We start from the raw sequence: 14,553 nt of genomic DNA, 5'->3' as shown, positions 1-14,553 counted from the left end.
AAAAAAAAAAAAAAAAAAAAAAAAAAGATGTGTTAATGAATTTGCTTAAAGAAAAAAAATTGTTTTGTTTTATCTTTTTGCAGAGTTAAGTCGACCCACATTTAACATATAGTTTCAAAATACCTGGGAATAAAAATGTGTGAACTGTGCAATTATAAATACTCGTTTGTAAGAATCTGAAAATCGCTGAAGGGAGACCTCAGGCTCAGTATGTAAAAACAAAGAGCATTTATTCTGCAGAAACAACTAGTGTGCAGGGGTTAACCGTCTTTTAAGATGGTGACTACTGACAAATGTGCGCAGGCACATAGGGAACTGGGGAAACTCTCTTGAGGGACTAGGAAATCTAAAGTTTCATTGGTGGGTGCTATGGGGTCACAGGTGGTCAGTGGCCTGCATTCCTATGTCATGAATGTTTAACCATAGGATAAGACAGGGCTACCCAGCACAGATGACCCGTTCTGAGATAAGATATTTCCCCACCTTTGCGTTTATCCCCAGGCTGTTCTTTAGGAGGGCATTTATGATCTTGTTTTGGATTTTATGGTCCGTCCCTGGAGCTTGCCTTACGGCCTTTTTTTTTTTTTTTTGGAAATCAGGGCTGGTCTTTAATGGAGACAAGTGGGGTTAATGGTGTCTTTTCACTTTCTGGTGAAAAGCAGAAAAGTTTAAAACTTTCTTTTCAAGCAGCCATGAAGGCCTAAAAGCTTGGAGCTAGTCCAGAGCCTAGCCAACACATAGGCCCTGTTGGCTCTAGTCACAAACTGTATGGAAAACCCATTTTCTACCCCATCTTTTGCTTTTTCCCTGTTCCAGGGTGTTTATACTTGTTACCAGGACCAGTTCTGTTTATTTGTTTGCTTGTTCTTTATTTTGTCACGTTGTCTCACAGCCCAGGCTGGCCTGGAGCTCCTGCCTGCAGCTCCCAGGGGCTGAGATCACTGCCTAAGCCACATGCTGGATGCTCCTGGGTATTTCCATGGCTTTGTAAGCAATTTCTTTGTTTCAGTCTCAATTCTCATCTCAGTCTGTTTTCTATACATTAGTCAGAGTGATCTGTAAGAAGCAAAAAAATCAAATTATGATGTTCCTTTGTTCAGAATGCTCAAATGGCTTTGCCCTCACACTGAATAAAATCAGACTCTGTTCCGGGCCTTTCAGGTCATGAGACTTTCCATCACTTACTTTAGTCTGAGACGTTCTAGCTCCCCACCCACGGGATTCTTACAAAGGCATGATGGTCCTAGAACATTCAGATAAGGCATTTAAGGTAACGTACCTTAGAACTGACTACTGAGAAAGAAAAAAAAAAAAAAAGAACCCTGAGCTTCCATATTTCAGCTTCAAAAAGGAGACTGCAGGGAGAGGGGAGTAACTCACCAAGCCCCCCTGCTTTTAGATTTTGAGGTTTCCCCCTCCCACAAGTACTCATACCAAGCCACACCCACAGTCATGCCCACCAAGTAGTACTAGGGTCCAAATTCAAGACCTTGCACATGCTAGGTAAATACTTTGCCACTGAAGGATATAAGAGGCTATCTTACAGAGCAGTGGTGCTGCATGCCTTTAGTTCTAGCATTCAGGATACCCGAGTACCAGTGGATCTCTGAGTTTTAGGCCACCCTGCTCTATAGAGAGTTTCAGTCAGCCAAAGCTACAGAAACCCTGTCTCAAAACCCAGCCTTTTATTGACCTTTATGAGATTTTTAGGTTAATATCCGGTGTCTCAGCAGGGCATCATCGCACATCTGTGTCACTATACTTTGTCTTTGTCTGTTCTGTCTTCGACTGTCCCTCCAACTGAATCCCTTACCCCAGTTAGGTTTCCTTTTTGTAGCAGTGTCTTAGTGAGGTAATTCAAGCTAGCCTTGGACTTGGTACAGAATTCAGTCTGGTCTTGAATTCACAGCCTTCTGAGCACAGAGAGATTACAGGTCCCTGCCACCATGGTTGTTCTTGTCTTACAAGGTTTGTTTGTTTGTTTGTTTTTGGTTTTTCAAGACAAGGTTTCTCTGTGTAGCCCTGGCTGTCCTGGAACTTACTTTGTAGACCAGGCTTGCCTCAAACTCAGAAATCCACCTGCCTCTGCCTCCCGAGTGCTGGGATTAAAGGCCTGCAGGCCACCTGGCCTGTTTGTTTGTTTTGAATTGTTGCCTTTACTGGCTAACACCTAGATTGCTCTTTTTTAATTTAGGAAATGGAAATACTGATCACATCTACCTACTGAGTTGTAGAAAAATTCTAAATAAGTTAGTAGTATACATTAGATAAGATACTTATGACCTTCTTTGAGACAGAGTTTCTCTGTGTAGTCCTGGCTGTCCTGGAACTCACTCTGTAGACCAGGCTGGCCTTGAACTCAGAAATTCACCTGCCTCCCAACTGCCAGGATTAAAGGTGTGCGCCACCACTGCCGGGCTTACTTACAACTATTCCTGATGCATGGTAGGCATTTCGTGAATTTTTATCGAGTATTAGAAGAACAACAGCTTTTTGACAGTAGCCATACGTGATTGATGGGCCTCGTTTCAAGCAGGTGCTGTTTGGATGCACCCGCCACTCATCACAAGCAGCCATTTACTCAGGCTGTGACAAGGACAGACAAGCTTATCTTGGAAAAATGTTGATGAAGTGTGACAGGTGATCAAAAATGTCTATGAAGTTTGCAAAGCCGCAGTTCACAGTCCTCTGCAATCTTCAAACCACCAGGATAGTGGGCTGACTCGGGGTTAGGGCTAAAGATGCTTGCAACGTAAGCACAGCGCCTTGTGTTCTGGCCTATAAAATGGCATCTATAAAGGTAGAAGGAGAGAACTGGTTCCTCAAAGCTCTCCTCTGACCTCCATATTTGTGCCTAAGCATGAAAGGAAGGGGTAGTGGGGAAGAAATCGTGGGTGCACAAGAAGGTGCACACAAACAAACATAAGGAAATAAAATGCAGGCTTCTCCTTACAGTACATCATGTGGGTGTATCCCCCGGTCTCAGAAGTGGGACGATTTTATGTTTTCCTTCAAAAAGACCTTTATTTTCTCATTAATTTCTTTTCAGTGGTGGAGCATGCTATTGATCCCAGCTCTTGTGCGCTGAGGCAGGTGGATCTGTGTGAGTTCCAGGTCACCCTCGTCTAGAGGGAGTTCTAGGAGAGCTGGAAGTACACAGAAAAATCATGTTTTCATAAACCAAAAAAAAAAAAATTATACAATATATTTTGATCATATCCTTTCCCCTCCCCCAACTCCTCCCAGGTTCCCCCCACCTCTCTACCCAACAAACTTTATGTTCTCACTCTCTCTTTTGCAAAAAAAACAAAAACAAAAAACAAATACAGCACTGGAATATAGAGTCCATCTTGTGTTGTTTGTGTTGCTGGGCATGGGGCCCACCCTGGATTATTTTTGATATAGCCAATGACATTCTATTGGAGAAAACTGTTTTTCCCTTTTCCAGCAGTCATCAGTCAGGAATGGTTTCGTGGTTAGAAGCGAGACACTATGTCCACTTCCCTCTCCCAGTGCCGCCACCCTGGCTGGCTTAAACCTGTGGAGATCTTGTGCTATCACAGTCTCTGTGTTCATGTGTATATCGGTCCTGTTGTGTCTGGAGAACACAGTTCCCATGGAGTCATCTACCACCTCTGCTCTTTCCATCTCTTCTGCACCTATCCCTGAGCTCTGACAGGATGAGTTTAATAAAGATATCACATGACGGGCTGAGTGCTCTAAGGTCTCTCACTCTCTGCACGTTGTCCAGCTGTGGGCCTCTGTATTAATTACAAAGAAGAAGTTTCTCTGATGAGGGTTGAGCACTATTCTGACCTGTGTGTACAGCAATGATACAAAATGATCATGAAAAGTTATTTGGAAGATCTAGCTGGAGAACGAAGGTTGACCCTTAACCCTTGACTCCTGACCGAAGAACAGCACAGAGGAAATGGCTTATTGGGTAAGGTCACTTGCTATGCAAGCATGAGGACCTGAGTTCAGGTATCCAGCACCCATGTAATAAGTGGCTATCATATGTGGAGACAAAGATGGAAGAATCACTGGTGTTTGTGGGCTGCCCACCTACTTCCAGGTTTGGTGAGATACCCTGTGTCAAGGGAATAAGGCAGAGGCTGACAGAGCAGGAGTCCATATGACCTTCTCTAGATTCTGCATGTGCATGCAACATAAGACATATCTGGAAACACATTTGCACATTCATCACACACACACACACACCACCAAACCCCCAAAAGGGTCATGGACCCTCAGAGGCACACACATGGAACAATGAAGGAGGAAAGGGGCATCAGCCTAGTTAGCCAGATTAGCCCAATCAATACAGGCTATCAACTGGGTGACAGATATCTCAGCCAGATTGTCCTCACATCTTACTATGTAGACCAGGCTGGACTTGAACTCATGGCCTGCCTACCTTCACATACCAAATGCTGGAAATATAGTTGCATACTGCCATACTCAGGTCATATTCAGCTTTAATTCTAGATGGAAATATTGATACTGCTATTATTATTATTATCTTGCATATTAGTAAATATTCGGTCTGGAAAGATGAACCAGTGATTAAGAAGAGCGTTTACTACGTTTCCAGGGGACAAGAGTTTGGTTTCCACACCCACACTGGGCACTCATAATTGTAACTGTAGCTCACAGGGATCTGGTGCCTTCTAGCCTCTGTGAGCACCTGTACAAACCACACACACACACACACACACACACACACACACACACACACACACGAGACATGGGGGGAAAGAAAGAGAGAAAGAAAGAAAGAAAGAAAGAAAGAAAGAAAGAAAGGAAGGAAGGAAGGAAGGAAGGAAGGAAGGAAGGAAGGAAGGAAGGAAGGAAGGGGGAAAGAGAAAAAAGGAAAAAGAAGAAAAGAGAAAAGGGTGGCTAGATGCCTTTCTAAAGAGTTCATTTTCTCAAGATACTTGGTCTGGCATAGGGACTAATTTAGGGACAGCTTTCTTGCTTGACTGCCTGTGCAAAACAACTGAGACCCATCCCAGCACCCTTAGGAAGCCCCATCCTGTCATCCTGTAATATGGCAAAAATTCAAAACATTCTCCGTGTACTGCTTGGGGAACAAAGAGAAAGGTAAGCCTTGCGATCAGCCACTAACAAGCAAAGGATGGGGAGAGTCTTGTCAGTGATTAACGGGCCACTTTGGAAAGCCATTAATAATTGAGCTTTGTTACAAGACTTGTCTTTGGCTTTCGATTCAATGGGAAACAATTTGTTTTAGGACCAGGGTCCAGGCTTGGTGCACGATGGTGACAGGGATGAGACTGAAGTTCAGTTTCACTTCTATACCATTTCCTGAACACTGTCCCATCCACACACCTTCCCTGCTCCTCTCCTTTCTTTGTCCTCCTCCCCTTCCATTCCTTCTTCTCAAAATTAGCTTACAAAATAACAAGAGTCCTTACAGTGCATCCGTGGGGTCAGAGGGCAGCTCTCAGGAGTGAGTCCTCCTTCCACCACCGTGGGTTACAGGCTGGAACTCTGCTCATCCTCACCCAGGAGGTGTTGACCCCACTGAGTCATCTCCCAGGCACACAAGCATGGTACTTGCAGAGAGGGTGGTAGATAAAGGGGTTGGGATGAGTATGATAACTGGAAGCATTTTGTCTGAAAGTCATGGCATGTACAGAGATGGGGGGGGGAGAAACAGAGACAGAGAGAGAGAGAGCAGAGAGAGAGACAGACAGAGAGACAGAAACATGGAGACAAAGAGACAGGCAGAGAGAAATGGAGACAGAGACAGAAAGAAGGACAAGCCCACGGTTCAGGGATATACAGTTGACTAGAGAGGCAGCCTGTAGCATTACCATGAACCAAGTATTTCACCCAATTTCTCCTCCCACCAAGCACCTTTGTTGTGGCTGACAAGGTTCCCTTTTCTTTCCAGTGCTGGGATGGAACCCAGAACAGAGACTCTGCCCATTAGACAGTGCTCAAATCTTGCTTTCTTCGCCTACAGGATTAGCGAGTCACCAACAGGACTCTCCGATAACAATGGGGGTTTGCTCCTTCGGGCACAGATGCCCGTGGCATTGACGGTCACTTAAGTGGATTTGTAGAGAGAAAGAGTTCCCAGAAGACAAGTCTGAGAAATCAAAGGCTTTGCCTTGGCAGGGCGGGGTGGTAAAAGCCTAGCACCAGGGTAGTAGTCCTAGCACCAGGAAGGTAGAGGAGGGAGGATCCAGAGCCATTCTTAGCTTCATAGAAAGTTCAAGGCCAGCCTAGACTATATAAGGCCTGTGTCCAAAAACAGGTAAGTGATATTGTGCTTAAGCAACAATAACAACAAGAACTGTGGCCAGGCTAGAGTGGAAGGCTCATCGGCTAAGAGCATTTATTGCTCTTGCAGAGAATCAGTGTCCAGTTCCCACCCACCTGGTGGCCCACAGCTACCTGTAACTCCAGATCCAATGCCCTCCTCAGATCTCCACAGGCACCAGACACACACACGGAACACATATATATGTGCAGGCCAAAGACTCATACACATAAAACACAACAAATCAAAATTTGTTTTAAAAATGGGGTTCATGTTATAGTAATCTTCAAGGTTCAGTCCATATAAATGATGAGTCATGCTTCAGAGTTCTACATTTCTCTATCCTTATAACTTCTAGCCAGGAAAAAAAAATGTACTGTCAGCTTTGATTGAAGATTAATGTTGCCAGCCTGGTCTACGGAGCGAGCTGTAGTACAGCCAAGGCTACACAGACAAACCCTGTCTCGACACCTCCCCCACCCCTGCCCCCCACAAAAGGCCAAACAAAATCACAATGTTCAGTGTCTTCTTTCAGACTTGAAGGAAGCAAGGAGCCTACTCAGTCTTAACTAAAACAATAAAAGATTTGGTCTGGGTGTGAAGGTGCACACCTTTTAATACCAGCATCACAGGTGATGAGTTCGAAGCCAGCCTGGTCTAAAATAGGGAGACTCAGCCTGAAGACAAAAAAGATATGGGTCTGTTTGCTGTAGTCTTTGAATGAGCTGACAGGAAGGCTGACGAGGGACTAGCACTCAGGATAACAGAGGCTCTGTTACTGGCTGCATCTCAGGTGTCCACTAGAGTTTTCCGTCCTATCATCTAAATAATGAAGAGCTATCGGGAGCAGAAGCCAAATGCTTTTATTATGCAGATGTGAGCCTACAGGACTTAAACAAAGCCCACTTCTGCACACAGCATCACTTCCAGGAGTATACAGACACCTGACACACATGTTGTACTGTCTGGTTTCTGTGTCAACTTGACACAAGCTACATTCAGCACAGACAAAGAAGCCTCAGTTGAGGAAATGCCTACAAGAGATCCAGCTGAAAGGCATTCTCTCAATTAGTGATCAGTAGGGGAGGACCCAGCAAATGGTGGATGGGGCTGTCCTTGGGCTGCTGGTCATGGGCTCTATAAGAAAACACACTGAGCAAGCCAGCGGAAACAGTATTCCCCCACATGGTCTCCTGCCTCTAGGTTCCATCCCTGCTTGAGTTCCTGTCCTGATTTCCTCCAAAGATGGACTATGATCTGAACGTGTAAGCTGAATAAACTCTTTCCTCCCCAACTTGCTTTTTGGTCTTGGTGTTTCATGGCAGCAATAGGAACTCTAAGACACATGTGTGTACACTTGTAAAAGGTTGTCTGTGGGAAATGTGTAGCTCGGTTGCTAGAATGCACATCTGCATCCACAAAGGCCCAGGTTTCTAGCACCACATAGACCGTATGCGGTGACACAAATCTTCAATCCCAGCACTCAAGGGGTAGAGGCAGGAGCATCTTATTTGGTTACCTCAAAAGTTTGAGGCCATCCTGTGCTACACGTGTGAACTTGTGATCTAGAGTCACCTACCAGGCTGCCTAGGTCAGCCTGTGGGCATGTTTTGAGAGACTGTCTTGATTGCACTAATTTAAGTAGGAAGATCAGTCCACTGTGGGCAACGCCATTCCCTTGGCTTCAGTCCTGGATTCTATAAGAGGAGAGAAGATGAGCCAGGTATTTGGCACACACGATTCACCCTCTTTCTGTGCTTTACTATGGGTGTAAATATAGCCATCGGTGGCAGGCTCCAGCTGCTGTGCCTTTACACACAGTGAGGGACTAGAACCTGGATTCTCGCTAATCTAAAACCTTTCTCTCCTAGGTTGCTTTTTGCCAGGACTGTTTGTTTGTTTGTTGTTTTTAATTACAGCTTCAGCCATGAAAACAGGACACCAGCAGAGTAGAGGCAGTTATGTCTGTCTGATTTATGATGTATACTCAACAGGCCAGCTTGCTTAGACTTTTACAGCCATGGCTGTCCCTCCATCTTGGACGGTATGCTCTAAAACCCTGAACCAAATAGAACCTCCCTCCGTTGGTTGTTTTTGTTATAGCAACAAGAAAAGGAACAAACACAGCTCCGGAATGACGAGGTTCCCACCGCTCGCCCACCTCTAGCACTTACATTGGTATGGTCTGCTTGTACACACACCCACCCCACTTCATGTCCACCCTCACATTTATCTATAATTTAACAAGAATTGGCAGTTGTCATTTTGTGGTTTGTTTTACTTTGCTTGGTTTTTGTTCTTGTTGTGTTTGTCTGTAGCCCAGGCTGGCCTCAACTTCCCTATCTACCAGAGGGTGACCCTGAACCTGACGCTTCTGCCTCCTCCTCACAAGTGATAGAATTTCAAGTATTTGATATTACATCTGGTGGAACACCGTGCAAATTTAGAGCCTTTCCATTTTCAGTGTGACAGTTGCGTTTTATCCATATCTGCACAACAGATTTTAAAATCCTGTGACTAACGCAAGGCCGCTCATTCACCTCCTGTCTACCTAGTTCGCTAAGCCTTTGTATCTCACTTACCATCCCGTGTCTTCTGCTCCTACACGAACCACCTACTGTCTATCCCTTACACCATGACACAGATACTATCCGAGGAAAAACCAAACACGTTCACTGTTTCTACCCGGGACCAGCTAGGCCTGTTGTGAGAGCCACCTAGGATAATCCTGAGGTGTCATTTTATCTAAACTGCTAGGCTACAGGAGTTATATGAAAATTCAAACAGACAGCTAAAGAGCAAGAACTAGAATGTGATATTTATCTGGAATAGCATGCATCAAACAAAACAGCTGTTGGTTTTTAAATAAATAAATACTAGACTATAATAAAATGCCTGATTTGTCAAGGCACACCCCTCCCCCAGTTAGTCTCTGACTTTTTCCTGAGAATCCATTCTGTGCCCAGCATCATGACAAGAAAATCCCAGCTCCTTAAAAGTTGGCAGTCGAAATTCTTGTCTCCGGGGATATTTAAATCTTTCTTGGCTCATGATTGTTCCTCTTGGGTGTTGAAATGAAACGATGCCTCCCAGCCTCTTGAAATAGAGCTGTAAGAAACACTCTCCGTGCTCGGGTTTTGACAAAACAATCCTCATAAATCACAGATGTAATGAGCTGTGGTCACAGGGCACAGCTTCAAGGTCTCTCTAATTTCCTACTTTGGTTTAAGGTTCTGGCTATTTTGATATTCTCTCTCTCTCTCTCTTTAATTAACTTTACTTTTAATTAACTGAGGATATTGACTTGATATTTTTTTCCTATGTTTTCCTCCTAATGCTTGCTTCCCATCCCACTGTTCTGACAGGCCATCTGTCAGATTTTTTTCTGGCTTCTTTGAAGCACCATCTATTTCCCCCCTTATCCGTTATTAAAAATATATATATATACAAATATGTTATCATTGCAAGTGGTTCACACAGTACTAAATTTATAAGGGGGTGATCATAATCTACCTCATTCCCACTCTTAATTTTCCTCCAGAGTTAACTACCACTGACAGTTTCAGCTATATCCCTCACTTCGTTTTTTGCACACAGATATCATAGGCGCACACATCTGTTACACATGGCTTGGTGATGCATGCTCATTCTATTGCCTTTTTATTAGGTTAGCATGCACAGTAATGGCTTTCATTATAGCTTTGGCATATATATCTGTTCTCCCCCACCTCTCTTTCCCACTGTGTCTCCTGCCAATATTCCTCACTATCCTTTTTTTTTTTTTTAATTGAGATAGTCTTGTGTAGCCCAGGCTGGCCCTTTCACTCTGCAGTTGAAGATAGCCTTGCACTCCCTTGTCCTGTCTCTGTCTCCTGGGTACTGGGATTGTAGGCATGTGTCACCATGATCTCAGACTTTAATTGACTCCCTAGATCCCTATCTGTACTCTATCATACCATGTTGCTAGTTGTTCTTCAAGATAGAGAATGGGGGCAGGACTTTATTTGTGGCTATGTGGGTTTTAGGATGTAGAGAAGGCTGAGCGTGGTGACTCACACTCATAATCCCAACACTTAAGCACTTGGGGGTGGGGGGATGGGCAGAGAGGCTATCCTTGGTCAAACAATAGGTTTAAAGCCAGCCTGTGCTTTATTTCACGATGTCCCAAGAAAATGAAAATGACTAAAAGAGAATGGGAAAAAAATCGAACAGACTCAATACAATATTGAGATCCATCATAGAATAGATCCCTAGAGCAGAAGTGCTGGGTTAAGCAGATCTCTACCATGCACATTTTTGTCTTTATTGTTGATTTTGAGACAGAGGCTCACTGTTCAGCCCAAGCTACCCTCAAACCTACACTCCTCCTGTCTCTGCTAGCCCCAAATGATAGTATTATAGGTGTGTGTCCCTGTAACTGGCTATAATATACAATTAATAAAGACAAATAATTTGTGTAAAATATCTTCCACTGGAATACCCGGGGCTTCAATTATGGATTGATATATCATCAGCATCCAAATGTCTTTAATTTGTTTAACACTTAAAACCATATTAAAACTGTGCTTTTCAGTGATGGGGATTGAACCTGACACTTTACCTCATATTTGTGTCTATTATTTTTAAGAAATTCAGAAAGAGCGGGGCAGTGGTGGCACACGCCTTTAATCCCAGGGTTTCTCTGTATAGCCCTGGCTATCCTGGAACTCACTCTGTAGACCAAGCTGGTCTCAAACTCAGAAATCCCCCTGCCTCTGCCTCCCAAGTGCTGGGATTAAAGCCACGTGCCACCACTGTCTGGCTTCTTTTTCTTTTTTGTCACAGGGTTTCATGTAGCCCAGGCTATCCTCAAACTCATTCTGTAGCCTGAGGCTGGCTTTTTGTCCCTGATTTTCCACTCTCCATCTCCTAAGTGCTGGATGACAGGTGTGCACCACGCCCAGGTAACTGATATTTGCTTCCTAGTCTTCCTGTGAACATCCTGCACCCCCTCCTGTATATTGTTCTTCACATGAACCCCCACCTGACAATTTATCAGACTCTGAGACTTAAGCTTGCTCATCAGCCTGACATCCATCCACACAGCTGCCTTTGTGGGTCTTCACCCTTGTTCTTTTTCATTTCTTACAAACAGGAAGCCTCTCTCCATCATCTCTTTGGTACAGCAGTGTGTGTCTGTAATCCCAGCACCCCAGAGGCACGGATAGGTGGATCATAGACCATTCAAGGCTGGTCTACAAAGCACGTGCCAGGTCATGCAAGAGAATATTATAAGACTCTGTCTCAGCCCCTCCCACTCCTGCTCAAAAAAGAAAGATTGGCATTTATGATTGAATGATGGGATAAAACTGAAGAAATGGATGCTTCTGAGTTGTAATATATCCCCGTGTATGCTTTTCACTGACATGAGACCCACCCCATCCTTTCTTCTCTTCCTCATTCATTTTCTTTTAAAAAGTTTTGAAGGAACCAGTGAGATGGCTCAGCAGGAAAGGGTGCTTGCTCCCATGACTGAGGACCTGAGTTCATCCCTGGGACCCACATGGTAGAAGGAGAGAACTGACTCTGGCAAATTTCTACGTGTATGAGTGTGTGTGTGTCTGTGTGTCTGTATGTCTGTATGTCTCTGTGTGTGTCTGTGTGTGTGTGTCTGCGTGTGTGTGTCTCTGTGTGTGTGTATCTATGTGTATGTATGTTTGTATGTATGTGCGTATGTATGTATATGTGTGTGTGTATACCTGTGTGTGCACATATGTGTGCACTCACATGTAATTTAAAAAGGGAGAAAATATTAAAAGATTTCCTTCCTCTCTTCTTTCCTGGTCCTGGGTCTCAAACCCAGGGCCTTGGGCCACCTTGCCGCACCACTGAGATACATCTCTAGATCTAAAATATTTTGAGAATATGGACGGAGAGGATGCAGCTCAGTGGGAGAGTGCTGACCTCCAATGTGTGATTCCCTGTTTTCAGTTACTCCCCCACCCACCCGCCAAAAAGCTTCCCAAAATGATTTGGACGTGAGAGCTTGTGCTTTAGCTAAAGTGAGACCAAGGCAGAAAGAGAACTGGAATCCAGGAGCTGGGAGCCAGCAAGGGCAACACCGTGGAGCTCTTTCTTTAAAAACAATCTGAACACGATTCTACTAGAACTGCCTCTCTCTGGAAGGTGCTGAGTTAAAAACAAATCTTGCACAAGTCTCTGCAGATGGGCCAAGGTGCCTGGGAACTGCCTGCAATATTGTTAGGGGAATATCTAAAAGTAGCTTGAATCCAGAAACATGATGTAGTTCTGGTCTTACGAAATGGTTCCATGAAATGTAGCAGAGACAGCAATAAAAATAGAGATGGTTAACAATCAATTTTCTAAGGAAAGAACCCTCTATTCTGCTTAATATAGTTTCTCAATCATTCTGGTTATAACTTGGGCTTTTTTTTTTTTTCTGAAATAGAGTTTAGTTTTATTTTCTGTTGCTTTTGTCTGCTTTAGGCACCAAGTTTGACAACAGCGAGACAGCTCTCTGTGTCTGAGGACTTCTGAAACTGGATCACGGTTCTCAGACAGCCCTAAACAAATGATTATACAAATTCACAAGCTTATTGGTTGTTCGGCACAAACATTAAAAATAAATGGAAAAATCAACTTAAAATAAGGTTTGTGTTGGGCCTGGTGGTGCATGCCTGTAATCCCGACACTTATGAGGCTGTGAAGGTAAGACTGGGAGCTCAAAAACAAACATGCTTGGGAGACCGGTGATCTGCCATTAAATACTGCTATCTGCCATTATTATCTATTGCTTTTCCTTATCGGATGGGTCTAAGTCTGAAAGGTGCACCTGAAGGATCCTTTTTGAGACAGGTTACCTTTTTGAGACACTGTGTCTTCTGGTAGGGGAGAGAAGGGGACATGAGGTTGGGGTTCCCTGGGTCTGCACATCTTGGGAGCAATTCCAGGATACTTAGGCTGAGGATGAAGAAGGAGCAGAAGGGTCTGGACAGATGCTCAGAAGTCGCAAGCAGTTGCAGAGGACCAGAGTTTAGTTCCCAGCACCTGTGTTGGGTGGCTCACAACCGCCTGTAACCCCAGGCCAAGGGGATCTAATGGCCACTTCTGGCTTCTGCTTGTGCCTGCAAACCCGACAAATAAATAAATAAATAAATAAATCAGAAGGAGGAAGTGAAGTTTCAAAGAAAATAAAAATTAGAAGACACGGCTCAGTGTGACAGTCTTATACTATGCTTGTTATGATAAATGTAAAAAATAAGATGGGCCTGGTGCCTCTAATCCCAGCTACACTAGGAGGGTAAGAAAGATCACAGGTTTTAAGGCCTGCCTTCATGGCAGAAGGAGTTCAAGGCTACCCTGGGGAACTTTATGAGACCCTGTCTTAAAATAAAAATCACCAAAATTGCACCTAAGGACAGGTCTTAGCATTACTGTGTCGCCTTTGGTTCCATTGTCAGAGCTAAACAAACAAGCAAGCCACGAAAATAGGACTGTATTAACCAAACTAGAAAAATAAGTTTCCTTTAACACAGCAAGACCAAATAGAACCAAATAGAGAGATGAACTTTAAAACCTGGGTGTGATTTCCTGGTTCCTTTTGAGTTTCTTGGTTTTGGATGGTAACCTGAGGAGATCCTTCTCTGACGTCTGACGTCATCCTGCCTCCCTCCCTGCGTTCTCAGAAAGCTGTGTCCTACACCTGGTACCCAGCTTTGCTTGCCCCTTTCTTTCTTTAATATTGTTCTCAGTTAAAAAGCAACTAGGACTTTTCAAAATATCTGATCCTACATCTTGGGAAAGGAAAAATCAAGATAAACCCGGACCTTTTCTTCCCCCAGAAAGCAAAGATGCTTTCAAAGGAACTCTGTATTAAATGGGTAAAGAGGCCAGCCTGAAGAGAAGGGGCCCCCAATGAAAAGCTGAGACACAACAGAAGCAACAGAGCGAGGGAGCGAGGGGGCGAGGGAGCGAGGGAGCGGCTCAGTGCTTGCCTAGTCAAAGCCCTGGGTTTGATCACCAGAACTACATAGCACCTGGCACTGTAGGACAAATGCCTGTAATCCCAGCACTTAGGTGAACAGGGACGATCTGAAGTTGTACGTTATTCTTGGCCACAAACACAGTTCAAGGCCAACATGGGCCACATGAGAATTTATCTCAAAACAAAACCAAAATTGGAAATAGCAAATACCATTAACCACTCTATCGCTGTATCTCTGTGGGTCTCCCTCCCTCCCTTCTCAGACTGAGTCTCCCATAGC

The sequence above is a fragment of the Mus caroli genome, chromosome 8 (assembly GCF_900094665.2).
Source record: "Mus caroli chromosome 8, CAROLI_EIJ_v1.1, whole genome shotgun sequence".
Classification (NCBI taxonomy): domain Eukaryota; kingdom Metazoa; phylum Chordata; class Mammalia; order Rodentia; family Muridae; genus Mus; species Mus caroli.
This window is presented reverse-complemented; position numbering follows the sequence as displayed.